Source organism: Globicephala melas, chromosome 14 (genome assembly GCF_963455315.2).
Source record: "Globicephala melas chromosome 14, mGloMel1.2, whole genome shotgun sequence".
Lineage (NCBI taxonomy): Eukaryota > Metazoa > Chordata > Mammalia > Artiodactyla > Delphinidae > Globicephala > Globicephala melas.
Window position 1 is genome coordinate 61,266,553 of NC_083327.1, and position 20,165 is coordinate 61,286,717.

The window sequence follows — 20,165 nt, forward strand, 5'->3', positions numbered from 1 at the left end:
AGGCTAAGACTTTTTGGCTCGTGAGCAATGGTGAGCTCTGGAAACTTTGTGAACAGATGCATGCAGATCACTCTCCTGATAGGACCTTATTACCGCAGAAGTGCTTATTAACTAGCTAGGCAGAGTTATTTTTTATTCTTCTTGGTGATATTTGGAAATATGCCTAATGTGAAAAAATCATTGAAATAATCAACCAACATGTAGACACACTTTGGCTTCTCCCTAACACTTTTTCCTGGGAGTGGGAGTAATAGCTTACATAATTCCGTGCCCTTGTTTTGCTGTTCAACCGTCTTGTTAAAAGAGAATGTGTACTCTTCATATTCACTTTTATTCTCCTTCCCCTCTTCTTCCTCTTTTTCAAAAATACCTTTTTTTCCCAAACAAAACTGAAGCACTGGTGCATTTTTTCCTGTTGCCTCAATAGGGGAAAGTGACTAAGTTTTGATCCTTCCAGCCTCTCTGTGGAGGGATCACTAGCTTCAGTTTCAGTTTGGGGGGGATTGATGTAATGGGAGTGATGTCGAGTACAAAACATGCTGGGAACTCAGTCACAGGACTGTTGTAGATGGGGAGGGGGGTGGGGAAAAACCCAGATTTGAGGGTTCAAGAGCTGGGGTCCCTGGATTACCCATAGAGTCTGGGCCTCTGCTACTTTGCAGCTCAAAGCAGGATGTCCCAAGAGCATAATAAGCATGGACATTAGAAGCAGCCTGTTAGGAGGGAGAAATATCCAGGAGAGGGATGCCAGATATATAAATGTAGGCATGATCTTCTTGGTTTATTAAATCAGTTCCCAACCATGCAGGTAAGGGTTTGAAGCAAGATTGGTGGTCTTGGTAGTGAAGCGTCAATAGTGTATGTTAGACCCAGAAACTAGGTGAGAGCCCTGTAAGCATGGTGGCAGTTTGGTAGCTACATGGGTACAGCCTCATCTCTGGCATTCTAGATATGGGCTCTATTGGCAGAACAGTGTGATTTCAAACTTCACTGCATGGTAGGAACGAGGGTGCTGGTTTCCTTCCCCTGTCAGGTAAAGTAGCAGCTGGGCTAAAGGACAAACTATGATGTGTGAGTCTCAGCAGAAATAATGCATGGATAGTGTTGTTTTTCTGGTAGTAAGCAGACTGAAAAAATAGAAGTGTGCATGCAAAGGGAATGAATGTACAGTTCCATGCTTTCCTGTGTGTTTAGGAATTGCCCTTAGTAGTGTGAAATGCATTTCTTTCAGTTTTGAACTTCCAAAAGGCTTCTACTATAACCTTTTAAAAGTGCAGTTCCACTGAAAGACAAAGAAATTTTCAGAGTTACTATAACCAAATCATGGGGAGAGGGAGAGAGGGAAAGTGAGGAGAAGAGGGGAGGGGGAGGGGGAGAATATAAAGACATTATAAGGCAAAGTATTGACTGCTACATACTCTGTTGACTGTGAATCCCAGAATGTGTACAGGGAAATTTAATGGAACAAAATTTACATATTTGTAACAAAATGCAGTTTAGAAAAAATAGCTAAATAGGCTAGCATCTGTTTTCTTTGTTGATGTTGTAATATTATATAAGCCCTGAATTTTCCCACATTTCTAGCTCTTATCTAAGAGTGCATACCACCTGGGTTGGGAGGAGGAAGATGAAATGAAATTAGAGAAGCAAATGATTGGAAGTATCCTGAAAGAAACCACCTAGATTTGTTCAAGTCAGCAGGTTCCAAGACAAGTTATTATGTAGTAATTTGAGGATCGTGTAAGGAATGTTCTGACATGTTTTTTCCCTCTTCTGCCAGAACCTATAGTGATTGTGTCACCTCTCTTGACCTCTTCTTTTTCTCCCACTTGTTGCTCTAGAGGCTACCTGAGTTCATTGTCCCTGGAGATGGACCAAACAGAAGGGCAAGCAGTGTGGTGAGTTCAAAGACACATCTATTCTCTGGGAAGTGGAAGGGAGGGCAGAAGATATGTATATTAGCTATCCATTGCAGCATAACAATCATGCCAACATTCAGCAGCTTCAACCAACAAGCATTTATTATCTCACACAGTCCCTGAGAATCAGGAATCCAAGAATGGCTTAGTTGGCTGGCTCTGACTCAGGGTCCCTTACGGAATTGAAGTTAAGTTGTCTACTGAGGCCACAGTCATTTGAAGCTGGAACTGACGAATCCACTTCTAAAGTGGCTTACTTAATACAGCTATTGGCTGGAGGCCTCAGCTCCTCACCCGTGAAACTCTCCTCAAGCCATGGAACTGGCTTCCCCAGAGCAAGTGACTTATGAGAGAGAGACTAAGACAGAAGCTGCGCTGTTTGTTACGACCTAGCTTTGGAAGTGATGCAGAATCACTTCCACCATATTCTGAAAGTCACCAGCACGTCACTAAGTCCATCCCCACTCAAAGTGAGGGGAATTAAGCTCCCCCTCTTGAAAGGATATCAAAGACTTTATGGGCAAGTTTTAAAACTAGTATGTACTAGTTAGTATAAAATGGATAAACAACAAGGTACTACTATATAGCACAGGGAACTATATTCAATATCCTGTGATAATGGAAAAGAATATGGAAAAGAATATATATGTGTATAACTGAATCACTTTGCTGTATAGCAGAAATTAGCACAACATTGTAAATCAACTATACTTCACTAAAATAAATAAAAAAAATAAAACTAGTACAATATGTATAGTCCAACTTCACAAGGTATAGACCTGGGGCTGGGACAGACTTATACATAATGTCTCATTCTGCAAACAGCAGCCTCATCTGTAAGAAAAGACTAGACTTCATGGGTCATCACAGCCAAATAGGAAAATAGCTTGTTGAAGAAAACTTATCAAGGATGTTACTTCACTTGTCCATTTATTCTAGGCTCCAGGATTATAGTTAAAAATTATATGTCTTACATGATTCAGGTATCTCTGTTCAATAACAAGTGAACAGATTTTATCCAATTTTTGGAATAGGTAATACACACATGGTGCAAAATATGAAAGTTACAAAAGTATGTGGTTGAAAAGTAAGATTCACTCTTTTTCCTGGAAGCCAGTTTGCTCCCACTATGAAAGTATGAGTACCTGTTTCTCCAAACCCTTTGCGATACAATAGATTATCCACTCTGATATTTGCCAATTTTGTATGTACAAAATGGTCTGCAGGTATACTATTTCTCTTATTGTGAATGAGGTTGGGCCTCTTTATACATGCTTAAAATCATCTGCATTTACTTTACTATGGACTACTTATTCTTAATTTTTGCCCACTTTTATATTGGGCTTGTCTTTTTTTCTGTTTATTAATTATTGGAAGGTCTTTAGAGATTAAAGAAATTAGTTCTTTTCTGGAATGTGTTTTTTGCTAATCATGTGTTTTTTGACTTTTTAATGTTTTCTCTCTTTGTTTTTGGCCATGTAGTAGTTTAAAAAATGTTTTTTTTTTTATATATGGTCACATTCATCAGTTTTTTTTCACTTACAGCTTCTGGGTTTGTGTCATTCTTAGATAGTCTTCCCACTTTAAGGTTATTAAGAATTCTGTGGTTTCCTTGAGTACTACTATGCTTAATTTTTTGCATTTTAATTTTGGTTGAATTGGTTCTTTTAATGCTTTACACTCTACTAACATGTAAATGCTGTGTGAAACACTAAATTTGTGTCCATTTCATTTCTGGTTCAGATAGTTCTATTTTATTCTCAGTTTTCTTATTTGTAAAATAGGGATAGCAAGAATTACTGGGTACCATCTATGGCTTTTGGTGGGAAGAGACCACCATCTGGACTGAAAACTAAACCAGAATTTTCTTCCTCATTACTTAGAAGCCTTCATTCCATGATTATGTTTTCTGTCCCCGTGGGAGAATTAAGACTAACATGGATTACAAGATACTTTGCCTTAGTAAGACAAACCCAAATTCAAATTAACCGTTTCATATGTGCTTACACTGGGGCCCCTGCTTTCATTTATAATGTTTACTTGAATTATTTTCAATAATACACATCCACAGCTATCACTGTGGAAATAATTTTGGCGACCTATAAAACAGAATTGGAAAGTGTCTTATATTATGAATGTTAGAGACAAAATGTTAGTTTTGAGTTGGTTATTTGGAAATCAAAATGATATTTCACTGAAACAATATTTTAAATCTTGGTTAGGTTCTTGGGACTTATCACAAGTTACAGATTTATGTTTTATATGATTCTGGATAGGAGGAACTTTGCTATCGATTACACATAATGATATTTTATAATAGTGTTTCTCTGGCGAAGTACCTCTGAGGGTGATCTCAGGAAACTCAAAATACATCTTCCCCAGCCCTAGCAGCAGAAGTGAGGCTCCTTGGTGGAGGTGAGAGCTATTGGGAAATAATTATAGATTCCAGAAAGGACATTCTGGTCGGGAGAATACATCTTTATATTTGTATTAGAAAAAGTAATTTTGTAATATTTGACAGTTGTCCTGAATGGGATACCCAGAGAAATTATGTCTTCAGTGTAGAATTTCAGAGGTGTACCATTTTTTTTCTCTCAGCACATGGCCATAAGGAGCCTTCTTGAGTACAGCCTGCGAGGCTGGGATCTGGAACTTGGTCAGCCATATAAGGCAAGGAGGTAGAGGGAAGGTGGTGGAGAGGGTGGACCTAGCTTTGGAATTTGGAAACTGGACGTTGCTTAGCAGAATACAGTGTGCTAAAGGGTACAGAGAAGTAATACGTGTTGAGAGTGAAATATGAAGTGAAAGGGTCACCTTTCTAAAAACCTGAATTGCACAGAAAGGGGGCTAAGAAATTTACGTAGGCAAGCTATTAGTGTTAGGGATGTTTGCAAGCGTGAAGCAGGGTCTCAGCCACCAATGTAGATTTCAAGGGAAGGAAGGTCCTAGGAAAGATAAGGCAGGAGGCGGATCTCCAAGATAGGACTGTCATGCACAGAAATAAGATAGCAATGTATCTTATTGCTATCTAAGCTTATCCTGTTTTGCTAAACAGGAAAAATCTGTTTATTGGTACTAAAGCCTAAGACCAGCTAGAAGAGTGAAATGATGTTGGGCCCTATGCTGCTGGTTTGGAGGTAGTTAATCCCCAAAGTCTAAGGTTGGGACCTGTCCTGGGAACTGGGATGAAGCAGAAGTGGAAGGTAAGAACGAAGGAGGTCTAACTGTTGGGCAAGGAGGGAACAGAGGCCGGCGGTAAAAAAGACAGTTTTCTGCCACTGAGAAAGTGGCTGTTATTCCCAGAACTGTCTATACAGATGCCTTTTGTTTAGTATCAAATATATATTTATTATATAGTATCACTTCTAATACTACCAGATAGGATGGAGAGCCCTCACTGATCACTTGGGGAATGCTCCGGAAGGGCTACACTTTACTAGTAGGCTAAATTATTTCTGCAGTAAATGTTCCTTTACAGCTGCCCAAACAAAACTTAAAAACAAGCCTCAAAATGATCTAAATACATATATTGGAAAAGAGTAAATATCAACAAAAAATGATATAAATTTATTAGGGTCTAAGTTTATTAGAGTCTCTATCATAAGAAACTAGAAAAAGAAGAAAAATTAAACCTAAATTAAGTAGAAGGGAAAGAATTTAAAAAGGTAAAAGCAGAAATCAAACTACAAATAACAAATATTGAGAAAACTCAAGCAACCGAAAGCCCGGTCTTTGACAACGTGTCTAACTAAGTTGAAGAAGGAAAAAGAGGGAAGACACAAATTATCAATATCGGGAATTAAAGAAGGAACATAACTATAGACCCTACAGACTTTAACTGGATAATAAGGGAATATTATTAAAAATCTTATGACAGTAAAGTTGGATCATTGTTGAAAGCATCCTGTAGTGGCAGTGGCCGACCAAGAAAAAACAAAATAACAACAACAAAGCATTTATTGAGTAATTTTATGTGGCAGGTCCTGGCTAGGCAAGGTAGAAACAAAGACCAACCAAATGAGGAAAGCAAAGGTTATTATATTCAAAGCCTGCTATACCAAGAGAGTTAGTCACTATCAATTGCACTTTGACAGACACTCTAAGACAAGCAGAAGAGTGGGAAAGCTTTATATTGGGAAAAAAAAGAGGAAGTCTTCAGGTGTATCCTAATTGGAGGCTGTTGGCATGGGGAAGCTATAGGCTGACCAGCTAGAAGCAAAGCATTCTATGTGATTAATTAGGGTTGAAAGTTTGACTTACCCTGGTTTATCCTAAGTTGGAAGCGGGGACAGAAATTAAGGAAACTGTCAGTTATTAATCAAGTCCTGGACATCTGGGGCTGGTTGCTAGAGAAGTAATTGTTTAGCTTCCTGGATTGTTACTAGAGATAGCTGTCTGATGTCCTACAAGTCCGATGTATAGTAAGCTGGCTTTCTGGACTACATATTGTGAATAAGGGGGTTGATTTTCTGGCCAGGTTGCAAGTCAAAGTTCTGTTTTCACATACGGTCTGGCCATCATCTGTTTGTATATTCAGTCCTTTAGTAATAAATGATATAGTGATACACTCTTCATTTTGATAGTATAATGAAAAGAGTGATTCAGTCCTCCTGGGAACATCTGAGAAGGTTTCACAGTGAAGGCAATATTTGAGATGAATCTTGAAGTCTAAGGCAAAGGGAATATGAAAAGAAATTGCTGCCAGAGATACAACATTTGCAAAGAAACAAGCAGGCGAGTTTGTGTTGTGTTCAGGAAGCAGTGACCTTCTAGAGAAGCTTGAGCATAGGCTGGTGTGGGAGCAGAAGAGGAGCCAGGAAAGAAAAGTTGGAACCAAAATGTAATGGACTTTGAATGCTGTGCTAAGACATAACCTTATGGACTCCAGGGGAGGGAGGAATGGTTTCTAGCCCAAACTTATTAGATTTGTGTTTTAGGAAGGTAATTTTTGTAACAGTAGAAAATATGCATTGGGTGTGTCAGGAAACTGGAAGCTTGCATGCAAGCTAGGACAGTATTTTCTAAATTTAAGGAAGTGGTGGTGAAGGCCTTGATCTGGGCTGGGACAGTAGGGATGCAGCAGAGGGCAGATAGAGATGACCAGGGCAGCATCTTGGACACAGAGCGAGGGCTCCATAAATGTTATGTTTCTGAATGAATAAATGGAATATCTAGGAGTGGAATGAATTGGGCTTGATGGCTGATGGGATATTATAACTTAAGGATAGAAAAGACTCAAGAACTATTAAAGTTTTCAGCTTCATGACTGATTGTACAGCAACGCGTAGGCCCAAGCATGAAAAATAGGGAGTGTGGCACTTTATGGGTGAGGATGTCAGGTTCAACTCTGGGCATGTCTCTGGGGCTTATAAAGTTGGAGTGGTACCTAGCATTATGGAGGTTCCTTAAAAAACTAAAAATAGAACTACCATATGAGCCCGCAATCCCATTGCTGGGCATACATCCTGAGAAAACCATAATTCAGAAAGATACATGCACCCCAATGTTCATAGCAGCACTATTTACAATAGCCAGGACATGGAAGCAACCTAAATGCCCATCGACTGACGAATGGATAAAGAAGATGTGGCATACATATACAATGGAATATTACTCAGCCATAAAAAGGAACAAAATTAAGTTATTTGCAATGAGGTGGATGGACCTAGAGTCAGAGTGAAGTAAGTCAGAAAGAGAAAAACAAATACCGTATGCTAATGCACATATATGGAATCTGAAAAAACGGTACTGATGAACCGAATGGCAGGGAAGTAGTAAAGATGCAGATGTAGAGAATGGACTTGAGGACACAGGGGTGGAAAGGGAAGCTGGGATGAAGTGAGAGAGTAGCATTGACACATATACATTACCAAATGTCAAATGGATGGCTAGTGGGAAGCAGCTGCATAGCACAGGGAGATCAGCTCAATGGTTTGTGACAACCTAGAGGGCTGAGATAGGGAGGGTGGGAGGGAGGCTCAAGAGGGAGGGGATATGGGGATATATGTATACATACAGCTGATTCACTTTGTTGTACAGCAGAAACTAACACAACATTGTAAAGCAATTATACTCCAATAAAGATATAAAAAAAATAAATTTGTAGTGGTTTTGGCAATGTGGTGTGAAGGCAGGGTCTAGGGGTCACTGGTAGCACTTAAGGAGTTGTTGGAATCATGTGAAGGGATATGATTGGTCAGAAAGAACTTTTAAAGCCAGGAATGGAGTCCAGTCCTTGAATACACTGATTTTTAAACAGTAGATAGAAGAGAAGAGGAAGCAGCAGTGTTTGTCAACTAAAAACTGTTCCTGTTTTAAAACTGTTAAAAATTTACCCTTCTTTGGAATGTCCCCTTTAGATTTCTCAATTCCCAGTTTAGCCATTCATCTACTTGGAGGGTAGGGAGATGAACAGAGCACTTTTGAGAAAAACTGCAGAAATCAGGTTGTGTGGAATGTACAGAATTCTGTGGATCTGACTCTTTGAAACATGGACTACATGTAGGTGAATGACCTTGTGACATGAGGGGACCTGAGTTGGAACCTAGACTCACCTAATTTCTGTGACCTTGACCATGCAACTTCTTTGAGGTACATATTGAGGTTAATTATTTCCACCTTAAAGAATTTTTGTGATTAGATGAGATAATTCTATATTATATATATATCGTACCATATATATGTCTATGTGCATATATATATATATATATATATATATGGCACTCGGTGGTCTCTAGCACACAGTTTGTGCTCAGTAAATAGAAGTTGTTATCATGAAAAGAGCCAGAAGAGTGACACACAATTTTACCAGATACAAATGGTTTATATTGCAAAGATAATCATGTGGACTTAATTTTTTCCCCTTAGTTCTTCTGCACTTAAGAAAAAAGTATTTTGCTTCAGTAAAATCAGTTTCGGTTTTTGTAGAGAAGAAGTTTTTAAAACTTTCAAAATGACATTTTATTATTTCTCTGCTTCAACATACATGCTTATCATTATTCAAAATTATTCTTAGAACTACCTCCTATTATGGCACCTCTAGGTAACAAGCATTTATAGGGTGCCTACCACATGTCAGTTACTGTGCTTGGCATGAGGATCCAAAGATAAATAAGGCTGCTTCTCTTGAGAAATTCGTTCACTCAATAAAATATTTATTTAGCACCTATCAAAGGGCAGAGGCTTGTCTTAGTGGTGGAAACGTGGCAGAGAATAAAAGCACTGAGACTCTGAGCTTTGCCAGGCTATGTTTCAATGAAGGGAAAGGCCAGGAAATAATAAACAGATAAAGAAGGTAAATGTAGATGGTATTTAATGAAGAAAAGAATAAAGAAATAATAGGTAGAGATCTTATTTGTAAAGCAGAAATAGAGACACAGACATAGAGAACAAACTGACGGATTCCAAGGGGGAAAGGTGGAGGTGGGATGATTTAGGAGATTGGGATTGACATATATACACTACTATGTATAAAGTAGATAACTAATGAGAAGCTACTGTATAGCACAGGGAACTCTACTCGGTGCTCTGTGGTGACCTGCATGGGAAGGAAATTCAAAAAAGAGGGGATAGGGCTTCCCTGGTGGTGCAGGGTTGAGAGTCCGCCTGCCGATGCAGGGGACACGGGTTCGTGCCCAGGTCCGGGAAGATCCCACATGCCGCGGAGCGGCTGGGCCCGTGAGCCATGGACGCTGAGCCTGCACGTCCGGAGCCTGTGCTCCGCAACGGGAGAGGCCACAGCAGTGAGAGGTCCGCGTACCGAAAAAAAAAAAAAAAAAAGAGGGGATATATGTTTACATATGGCTGATTCACTTTGCTGTACAGCAGAAACTGACACAGCAGTGTAAAGCAACTATACTTCAATAAAAAAAGAAAAGAGAAGAAAAAAAATAATAGGGAGTGACTGGACAAGACCAGCACGTGTGGCCAGGTGAGCCCTCTGGGCGTGGGGTGACGTGGAGGAGCATGACAGTAATGAGTCCGACAACTATTATGAACGCAACTATTGCATAGTTGGGGGCAAAGGAAATTATAGACATCATAAAAACAGCCCAGGGGGAGGAAAAGCTATCAATGCTTTAGAAATAAATTACTTTTGAAAGAAATTTTAGTCATTTTATAGGTTTTATATGTTCATGCCTTTCAGTTTACCCTCATTCTTGAACTAGGGGTAAAACTTAATATAGGGAAAAACATCAGCTTTCTTAGGTTCTCCCAAATATGCACTTTGGGTAAACATTCTGATTGTAGATTAACCTCAGGAATGTTGGATATAATTTTTGTTATAAGTGAGGTTTTTGTGTCAGTAAATCCCCAACCAAATAAATCTTCATCTTCTAGACCTTTAAAGTCTAGGCTGAGTATCTTTAAGATTCTTAATTATCCAACCAGCATGTAGAATCTAAGGTGATATTTAAAGTCATAGGACTTTGGCACTGGAAAGGACCATCTTGTCTAAGTCATCCTTATTTTGCAGAAGGTGGAATGGAAAGAAATAACAGAAAACAAAATAACAGAAGTAAAAAAAAAAAACACACACAAAACAAAACAAACAAACAAACCAACAACAACCATAATTGGCAGAACAAGAACAAAAACCTTGGTTTCGTTATCACCAAATCCAGTGATTGGTATCTTTCCAGTTTTCTCATCCATTCAGTGAACTGGTGCTTCCTATGTTCCAGGCACTGTATTAGGCTCTGGGTGCCTAGATGAGTAAGGAGTTCTTTGCAGGAAATCACTCTCTCATGCCCTAGAACTTCGTAGATTGGCAAAAGATGTCTTAATTAAGCAAATTATAGTTAACAACCTCTCCAATACAATAGGCATTATAGAAAATGTCAAACTGATACATAAGAACAAATCCTTGAACAGACTTGTTCTTTTTCCTTCTGCATTAAGATTTTTAAAAATGGTATTTTAAGGGAGAAGGCTTTTGTATTATAGATTTTGAGTTATAACGCAGACTCGGAGACTTACTAATTTCTGACCTATGCAGAGTTGCTGAGCTTCAGTTTCTAGAGACAAATTGTAAGTCACCAGCCCAATGCCAGGAACATATAGTAGGCACTCAATGAATGCTTACCTTTTATTTTCCTTTGTAATTTTATGATTCTGACAAGAAGAAACTGTGCTTGTAGAAGTGTTTGCAAGATGGAGCAGTGGTATCTGATCTATTAATGCAGGCAATGATTTTTACTGAATATAAGACTTAATCGGACATTTAATTTTTTGCCAATATTATTACTCAGTTATTTGGGTTAATACAGTGATAATTATGCTTCTGTGATTGAAAATTGATTGGATTTGATTGATTTTTCTGAATTACTAAACTTCTTTTAACCTTGCTATACCAAACACAGACCCATTTTGTTTGTATTTCATTACTATTATGCTTGTTTTATTCATTGCTAAGTCCCTGACACCCAGTAAGTGTTCCATAAATATTTATGTGATGAATGAATGGTATTATCTATAGAGGTTATAAAATATATATGTATATATTTTAATTAAGATGTTTTGTTTCATTCTAAGCTTTTTAAACCCATTTTAAATCTGTAGATAATAAGTGGCTTTTAGGTCAAGAAGGGAGTGGGAAGATATATTAAAACCACCTGCCATGCTCTGAAACGAACAAAAAAAATCACAGACCATTATTTTTACAAACGTTAAATGCAAGCCATTCTGCTCAAAAGAAAAGAGAGAAATTGTTAGGGGTTAGAAAAGAGGAAGTCTCAGAGTGGGGACTAAAGCTGTGTGCCGGACAGCAAGCCAGGACCAAATTAGGACAGAAGGGCCTGGGGTTTCAGTGTCTGCTCAGGAGGTGGAGCTGACTGTGTGCTGGCCACAGCGCGAGGCAGGGGGGGACCACCAGGGGAAAGCTGCGGGGGACCTTATAGGGAGTGGGGGCCTGAATTAGTTCCACTCGGTGAGAAGGAAGAGTCACCATGAAGGATTGGCTCCTGGCCCACATCCCTTACATGGGGTTCCAAATGATACAATTTGTGTAGAGCAGGATCCCCAAGGCTCTAATTTAAGCCCAAGTTTGGAGCCATGAAACCCAGAGGGCCAGACTGTGGCCCATCAAACTCATGCTAGTGGTTCCTCTCGGGAGAGGGAGGGGGAAAGGGCGGTGGTCAAAGAGGACTTCAACTTTATCTGCAGTATTTGTTGGGGAAAAAAACGAATATGAGAAGATGTTACCAATTTTCAATTATTGGTGAAAACATGGGTGTTTTTCTGTTATTCTATGTATTTTTCAGTCATTTTAATATGATAATTATTTTAAGAAGGAAATATTTTTTAAAGAAATAAGATAGCTTCCCAATCTTGTATAATAATTCTAGCAGCTTAGGTCTGTTTCCTATAGACTTCATTTGGTAGCATCATTAAAAAAAGAATAAATGCCAGTTAATAAATATAAATATATATTTCCTGTTTTTTGTAAGTATAATGAGTTACAGTCTGTTAAAAAGTACTCTCTTAGGATAAAAGTTTTAAAAAGTATGAAATCTAATCATTTTCTTTGCCTCGATCAATAGTGATAGCAAACTTGGAAGGTATTCAAACCCACAGGACTTCCTAAGCAATTCACATCATATGGCGTTTATAGTGAATGAGAATTGAAGCCAAAAGAAGCACTTAAATATTCTTGGACATTTACATGTGATTGTCAAGTAGACCTTATGTTGGCTGTGTGGTTTTGTGTCCGTGTGTGTGTTGCTTTAGATAAAAACTTTGAACTCTGTTCAAAAAGCAATCCAAGTTTTTTCTTACTCAGTGATAATTGCTCAAGTGTAAATCTGGAACATTTATTTGCTGTAGATCTTCCTGAGAATTTCTATTGGGTGCAAGAATCAATATGCTGTTAATCTGTTAATATTCTATACAAAGAGCAATGTGTTTCTAATAGCAAGTGGTCACTTATGCTAATACTTCGGGACTAAAAAAGCTCTTACATCTTCTTGAATGCTAATTTGGAATAAGAGCAGCTTTATTATTCTGCCTCATATATTGTGCTTTCAGATGTGTTTTGTCTCTTAAAATATTACCTTAAAAGAACATTCTCTGTGAGAAAATATTCTTAAAAGAGTATTCCCCTGTGAGAAATAATCTCCACTCAAAATGTCATTTTAAAAAATATGCTTTGAATCATCCTATTGCATCCCTGTTCATTTTTTGCTTTGGCTCACTGTATATTTGAAAGCAGCTAAATAGACCTTACTCAGATTTTCCAAAACAATTCTTTATTGGAAAAAGACCAGGAAGCAGAAACATAAATGTTTGGACCCAAAAATATTCTTCCAAATTTTAAGAATTTGATAAAACTGGATGTTTAAAATAAACTTTTTTTCTTTTATACATTGAACTGGTTTTTCCATTGTAATTACTTGACATCTCATGTAAATGTATGTAGAGTCAAATTTTATAATTTTTATAAATTTGACTTGCTTGGATATTATATCCAGTCTTGGAACTTGTGATCTGGGATGACAGCCCAAGCTTGCTTCTAAGAGAGTGATTATCTATTCCTCTGTCACATACTACATTTAGGGTATGTGGATATGTTAATGTCTGCAGAGCATTTTGAGATATTCGGAGTAAAAGTTTATTAATTCCAGACTTGTGACCAAAGATGGAGATCGTATAAAATGGCCGTTGGGAAAACCAGAAGATAGAATTAGAAGAAGCATTTTAACCAAGGAGTGATGAGGAAAGTTGTGAGAAGTAGAAACAGAGAAGGGAATATAAACAGAGAGCTGGATCTGACATAATCCCAGGAATAGCATGTCTAGGAGTTCTAACGATAGCTAATAATGTTTTTAAATTTGTGTTATCAGTCATAATTGTGTTTGAAAAATTATACAAAGCACTGATAATACTAGTATTAGTGATGGGCTTGGGGTACATGCCGTTCTCCTAGAAATTTTAAAGCATGAGTATAGTTTTCGTGAAATAAGTGTGAGACATGGAGGCTTCTCTTCAGGCCATCACAACTGATAAAGGTGATTATGTTAATAAACAGGAACGTAATTAGAAATGAGTCCTTTGAGATGAATTAAGTCACTTTGATTAATACAATTATTTTACTTATTGGATGCCTCAAGGTTAAACTCTAATGTACATCCCCAGATCACGTGCTAGAATTCTTGTCTGTCTGAAAACCAAATTTTGGAACTTAGTTCTCACATGGATTCATTATCCTGGTGTCCCCAAACCTAGCTAATCATCAGGAACAGCTGTGGAACTTAATGAAGGGTCCAGATTCATGGCCTCCACCCCAAACCGCTAACTCAGCATCTTTAAGATGGACATTGGGAATCTGGCTTGCTTTTATAAATTCTCCAGGTGTTTGAGAACGCTTGCGTAACAGAGATGTGCATCAAATATTTTAAAAATTCATAACTTTGAGTAATTTATTAACATTTGGTATATGAATAAAACCTATCACTTATTGTGTGTGTACTGTATACCAGATGTCGACATGGGTTTTCTTTATCTGCAGAGTAATGCTTCTAGGAACTAGAATAGAAGCATTACTATTCCCATTTTAAAAATTATAAGTTAATTAGCAGAGCAGGTCTGTAGCTTGTCTTACAGTTAGTAAAAGGCAGAGCTAGGATTCCAACACAGTTCTGCATAACTCCAGAGCTTGTGAGCCTCTCAGAATAGCACAGATATAATGTTCTGCTTTCTTACAAATGTCCTGACCATGTGTATTAACTCTTGGTTCTGGCATATTTAGTAAGAAGAGCTTTATATTCTAAAAAGTCCCAACAGTGGGGGCTTCCCTGGTGGCGCAATGGTTGAGAGTCCGCCTGCCGATGCAGGGGACACGGGTTTGTGCCCCGGTCCGGGAAGATCCCACATGCCGCAGAGCGGCTGGGCCCGTGAGCCATGGCCGCTGAGCCTGCGCATCCGGAGCCTGTGCTCCAAAAAAAAAGTCCCAGCAATGTTTAGTGTGCCATTTAAGTATCATCACTGTTCTCTCGTGCTGTTGAGGATTTTGAATTGTGACATGGTACTAGAATTTTGTGCCTGTTTCTCATGATCTTTTAGCTGGTAGATTCTTTGAGATTTGTACTTTGATATTGACAGGGAGAAAAATTTGGAAAATATGCAATGTACTTTCTCTTTGCATATGAAAGAGAGAAGAAATATTGTATATTTTTAGGAGCCTAACATTCAATAAAGTATCCCAGTGGTAACCTCCTCTCTCTTTGCCCATTTCCTACTCTTCTTCCCGTGGTGGCTAGGTTTGCGTCCATTCCTCACAGTGCTAGGTTTGGGTCCATTCCTCCCAGTTGAGGAGGTATACTTCGACTATGGGGAAGAAAGCTCACTTAGTAATGTTCTCTCATCCTTCTATGAGTAAAGAGCACTCAGGCTTTTCTACAACTAGGCAGAACTTTGAAGATTGGCAGGAGGGTTGAGACCTCCCTCATTTCTGGGTAATACCTTTAGGTTTCCAGCAGCTCATTTCAATTTTTGTTCCCATGGTCCATTCTGTGTAAGGTTATTTGCAAATTTGATGTAATCTCTGTTGTATTGTAACAAACCACAAACCAAGAATTTCCTAATGTGCATTCCTTACAGAAAGGCAATGCTGTGAATAAAAATCCTGTCAGAAATAAGTCATCATGATCAGGCTTCATAAAAGCAATCAAATATCCTCATCCTTTAACATCAGTGTCCTGAAATGTGGAATCAGAAGATGCAGGAAAATTGAAATGAAGAAATTATGCTTGCTCATGAAGGAAAGGCACTCTTTAGATCTTTAGATAGATCCTCCTGCATCTATGTCCAGGATTGCGTCGTTTAGATTTTTATCTCTCTGCTTCATGCTGTGCACCAAGTAGACATGGACAATTCTGTGTATTAGAGGAATGAAAATGCTTTCTGGCAATCTGGCCGCCGTGCTGGGGAAGTGCATTTCGCATTCACTTATTCACTCTCCCAAAGTCATTGTCAGGCTAATTTCATACAAGCTGATGTTTACAGTTTGGGGAGGAGGGGAAAATAATTTGGCTAATGTGTGCTGACATCAGTGGCTTAAATCCCAGTCAGTTGAGGTACTCTTCTTGCTTAGCAAATGCCTGCTTATTTTCTGGTCCAGCTGAAAAAATGCTGAAAGTTGTCTTGCAGATTGTATTGGGAAAAAAGTCTCCATCTTTGAAGCAAAAACCCTTCTGAGCACTAGCACAGTATATGTGTGGTTAAATTACATGTGTCTCTCATATAAATATACAAACTTAATGGAATAACAATCAAATTTCTGTGTGAAAGAGGAACAGAAATAGCATTTATTTATTTATTTTTTGATGTGGACCATTTTTAAAGTCTTTTATTGAATTTGTTACAATATTGCTTCTGTTTTATGTTTTGGTTTTTTGGCCGCAAGGCATGTGGGATCTTAGCTCCCTGACCAGGGATCGAACCCGCACCCCCTGCATTGGAAGGCTACGGCTTAACCACTGGACCGCCAGGGAAGTCCCAGAAATAGCATTTAGATTGCAGCCTGGTTGTGTGGCATATATAATAGAGCTTCACCCCACCCACCTCCAGGCTATCAGTATAGACTTTTCTTTTCTTGGTCAAATTTTTGTATCACATGAAAGTTCAATATTTTGAAAGAATAAAGGACTTCCCCTTCTCTGGCCTTCTTCCATGTCCTGATCTAACCTTTGGTAATATTTCTTCTTTAAGGATCTTTACTCTGGCATCGTTTGAATTACAGAGCAGAACAGTTCAGCTTAAGATGCTCAAGAATAGAATAATAAAGTGTGAAAATGTCAACTTTTCAGAAATAGATGCAAACGTTCACTTCTCCATGATCACAGTTGAAATTAGCAAAATAAATGGAAAGTATTGCTCTTTATTTTGTTCCTTTTCAAGAAACCTAACCACTGCATAGAGATAAAAAGATGTATAAAGACATAATTATATTACAAGCCAGAATATGATGAAGAAAAACTATAAAAATGTTCAAGAATATAGGAGATTACAGAAGGTAAATATTCATCTTAGGGGGCCTCCTTTCCAGAATCAGGGTGGATAATATACAATAAATATTTTCCACACAATATAGTAGAAAGCTGGATAAAGTATAACAAATATGTTTTAAAATACATAGTTGATCATGCAAGAAAGTAAGGTAAATTTACGAATAGCAGAGGATTAAAGGGGAAGTTTGAAACCAGAATGAACTGACACTCAGCATAAAGCTATCTTGGGGAAATAAACTGCTCTCAGTAACTGAGAGTGTTGAATTTTAATGGGTGCACTTGTCAAAGCTTTGGGCCAGTGCAAGGTGGAGAAATGTATCCCTATATAAAGCCAGAATCCTTCCAAAGCTACATATTCAGTCACTGAAGGGGTGGATTACAAAAACAAACACAAAAGAACTTTCAATTACCAATAAAGGAAGAAGACAAGGAAATTCACTGAGTCTCAGTGGGTGAAAATCCCCTTGTAAAAGCTGGTGACTGCCGGCGTGTCCTTATAGCGCAATTTGGAGACCCCCAAGTGAAGATACTGACTTTAAGTGGTGCTGAATTGGTAGTTCCCCAGAGTTCCCAGTAGAAAAAAAAAAATCTTACTAGGTCCAGGAGGAATGCACTACTACATATGACTTGCAGGATTCACACAGAAAAAGCTCAGAAAAACATGAACTAGCAATATAAGAGCAAGCTTACACAGAAAAACAAGCAACCTTGCACTTGTTTGCGCAAGAACGATTTGACTCCAAAGACTTTAGATACTGGATTTGCTATAGCCAAGATAAAAATTTTAAAATATTTAAGTAAATTATATAGAAATTTAATAACCTTAGCAAGGAAAAGGGTATTATAAAAAAAGACTGACAAATGTAAGAACCAAATACAACTTCTAGAAATTAAAAACAACTTATTAAAATGAATTTTCCATTGAGTGGGTTACACAGGTAAGATATAGCTGAAGAGAATTAATTAGATATAAGATAAATCTAAATATATTTCCCAACGTGCACCAGAGAGAAATGGAAACATGGAAACTATGAAAGAGAGATTAAGGAACATGAAGAATAAAATGATTTAGTGCAATAAACATCTCAGTATTTTAGAAGGTGAGAATTTAGGAAAGGCAATGAAAGACTTTAATCCTCAATTCAGAAAACAGAACAAATCCCAAAGAGGACAAACTAAAAGAAATGCACACCATGAATAATTATAATTAAAATATGCAGAATATCAGAGGCAAAAATAAAATCTTAGAAAGACAAGATGGATTATCTACAAAGGAGTGACAATTAGACCAAGAGCTGACTTCTCAATAACAATAATGGAAGCCAGAAGACAGTGTAATAGTGGCTTTCAAATTTTGAGAGGAAAAAACTGTCAACTTATATTAGCATACGCAGAAAACTAACCTTCAAGATTAAAGGGGAAACTATGACATTTTCAAGCAAACCAAAACTTGAAAGAGTTTATCACTAACAGTCTCTTGTAATTAATATTTTTCTGAAAGAGGAAAAATAATCCCAGAGCAAAAGTCTGAGATGCAGGAATAGGGAACAAAGAAATCTGTAAACTTGTAGGCAAAGCTAAACAAGCATGTTATAAAGTGTACAATTTTCGAAGTTTAAAAAAGACAAGCTATCGTGGTAGTCAGAATAATGAACTCCTAAAGATGTCCATGTCCCAATCCTTGGAATCTGTAAACATTAAGTTATATGGCAAAGGGAAATTTAGGTTGCAAATGGAACTAAGGTTTCTGATCAGCTGACTTCAAAATAAGGAGGTTATCCTGGATTATCTCCAGGACCCAATATAATCAAAAAGGTCCTTGAAAGTGGAAGAGGGAGACAGAAAAGAGAGTCAGTAAGAGGGAGATGTGACTATAGATAAAGTAAGAGTGAATGTAATGTGAGAAGGACTTGACCAACCATTGCTGGCTTTGAAGACAGAGGAAAGAAAGGGCCATGGGCCAAGGAATATGGGTGGCCTCTACAAGCTGACAAAAGCAAAGAAAAAGATCCTACTCAGAGCCTGTAGGAGGGGGTGCAGATCTGGCAGCACCTTGATTTTAGCCTGATGGCATCTGTGTTGGACTTAAGCTCCCCAGAACTCTAAGATGATAAAATTTTTATTAAGCTCCTAAGTTTGTGAAAATTTGGTATAGCAGCAATAGAAAACTAATACAGATACCAATAATGTAAAGGAAAGGAGGAAGGCATTTGAAACAAAAGCATTTTAAGGTGCGCTTTTTTGCAGAAAGGTAGAAACCCGATTAATTTGTTAAATGAAGTATGCATATTAAACTTCTATGAGCAACCATGGCAAGGATAGATAAGCTATATAATTTCCTAACCATAGAAGGAAAATATATATAAAAGATTCTAAAAGTGATCATGGATGGAGAAAATAAGAAACAATAAAAGCAGAATGAAGTGGAAATTACAAAATAAGATGGTAGAAATAATTACAAATACATCAGTAGTGATCATGAAAATATAAATATATTAAATTCACCAGTTAAAAGAGATGATCAAACTAAGTGAAAAATCAGAGTCCAGCTATTGCTGTTTACAGGTGACATGCCTAAAGTGTTTGATCATTTCAAACTTTTATATACCTGATGGCATACCTTTGAAACACCCAAAGCAAGCCTTGACAAATTGCAAAGAAAACTTAACAAGTTTACCAACATAGTAGGAGGTTATAACATACTTCTTAATGACTAACAATTCAAGCAGAAAAATTCAGTAAATTGAACAACATAGTTAACAAGCTAGATCTAATAAACATATAAAAAAGCCAGCAACCGAAAATGAAAGAACACATGTTACATTCCCAACCACACATTAAACATTTTATAAAATGTTACCATTTATATTCATACATAGATCATAATAAATATAAAATATTATAGTATGCAGAATTGATTACCTGATCAACTGAAATTAGTAATCAACAAGACAATTTGAATAAACTTATTCATTTGGAAGCTAGAATTTAAAAATTCATAATTAGTTTATGAGTTAAGGAAGAAATTATAAAGAAATTTAGGAAGCACTAAGAACTGTACAGTGTTATAGACACTCAGTATTGAAATTTCAGAGACAGAGTTAGACCATTAAATGCTTGCATTAGGAAAGAGGAAAGCCTGGATAGTAATGAGATAGACATTCAGATTAAGAAATTTCAAAACGAACAATGGAAATTGCCCAGGGGAAGTTGAAAGAATTAATAAAGGTAAGGACAGAAA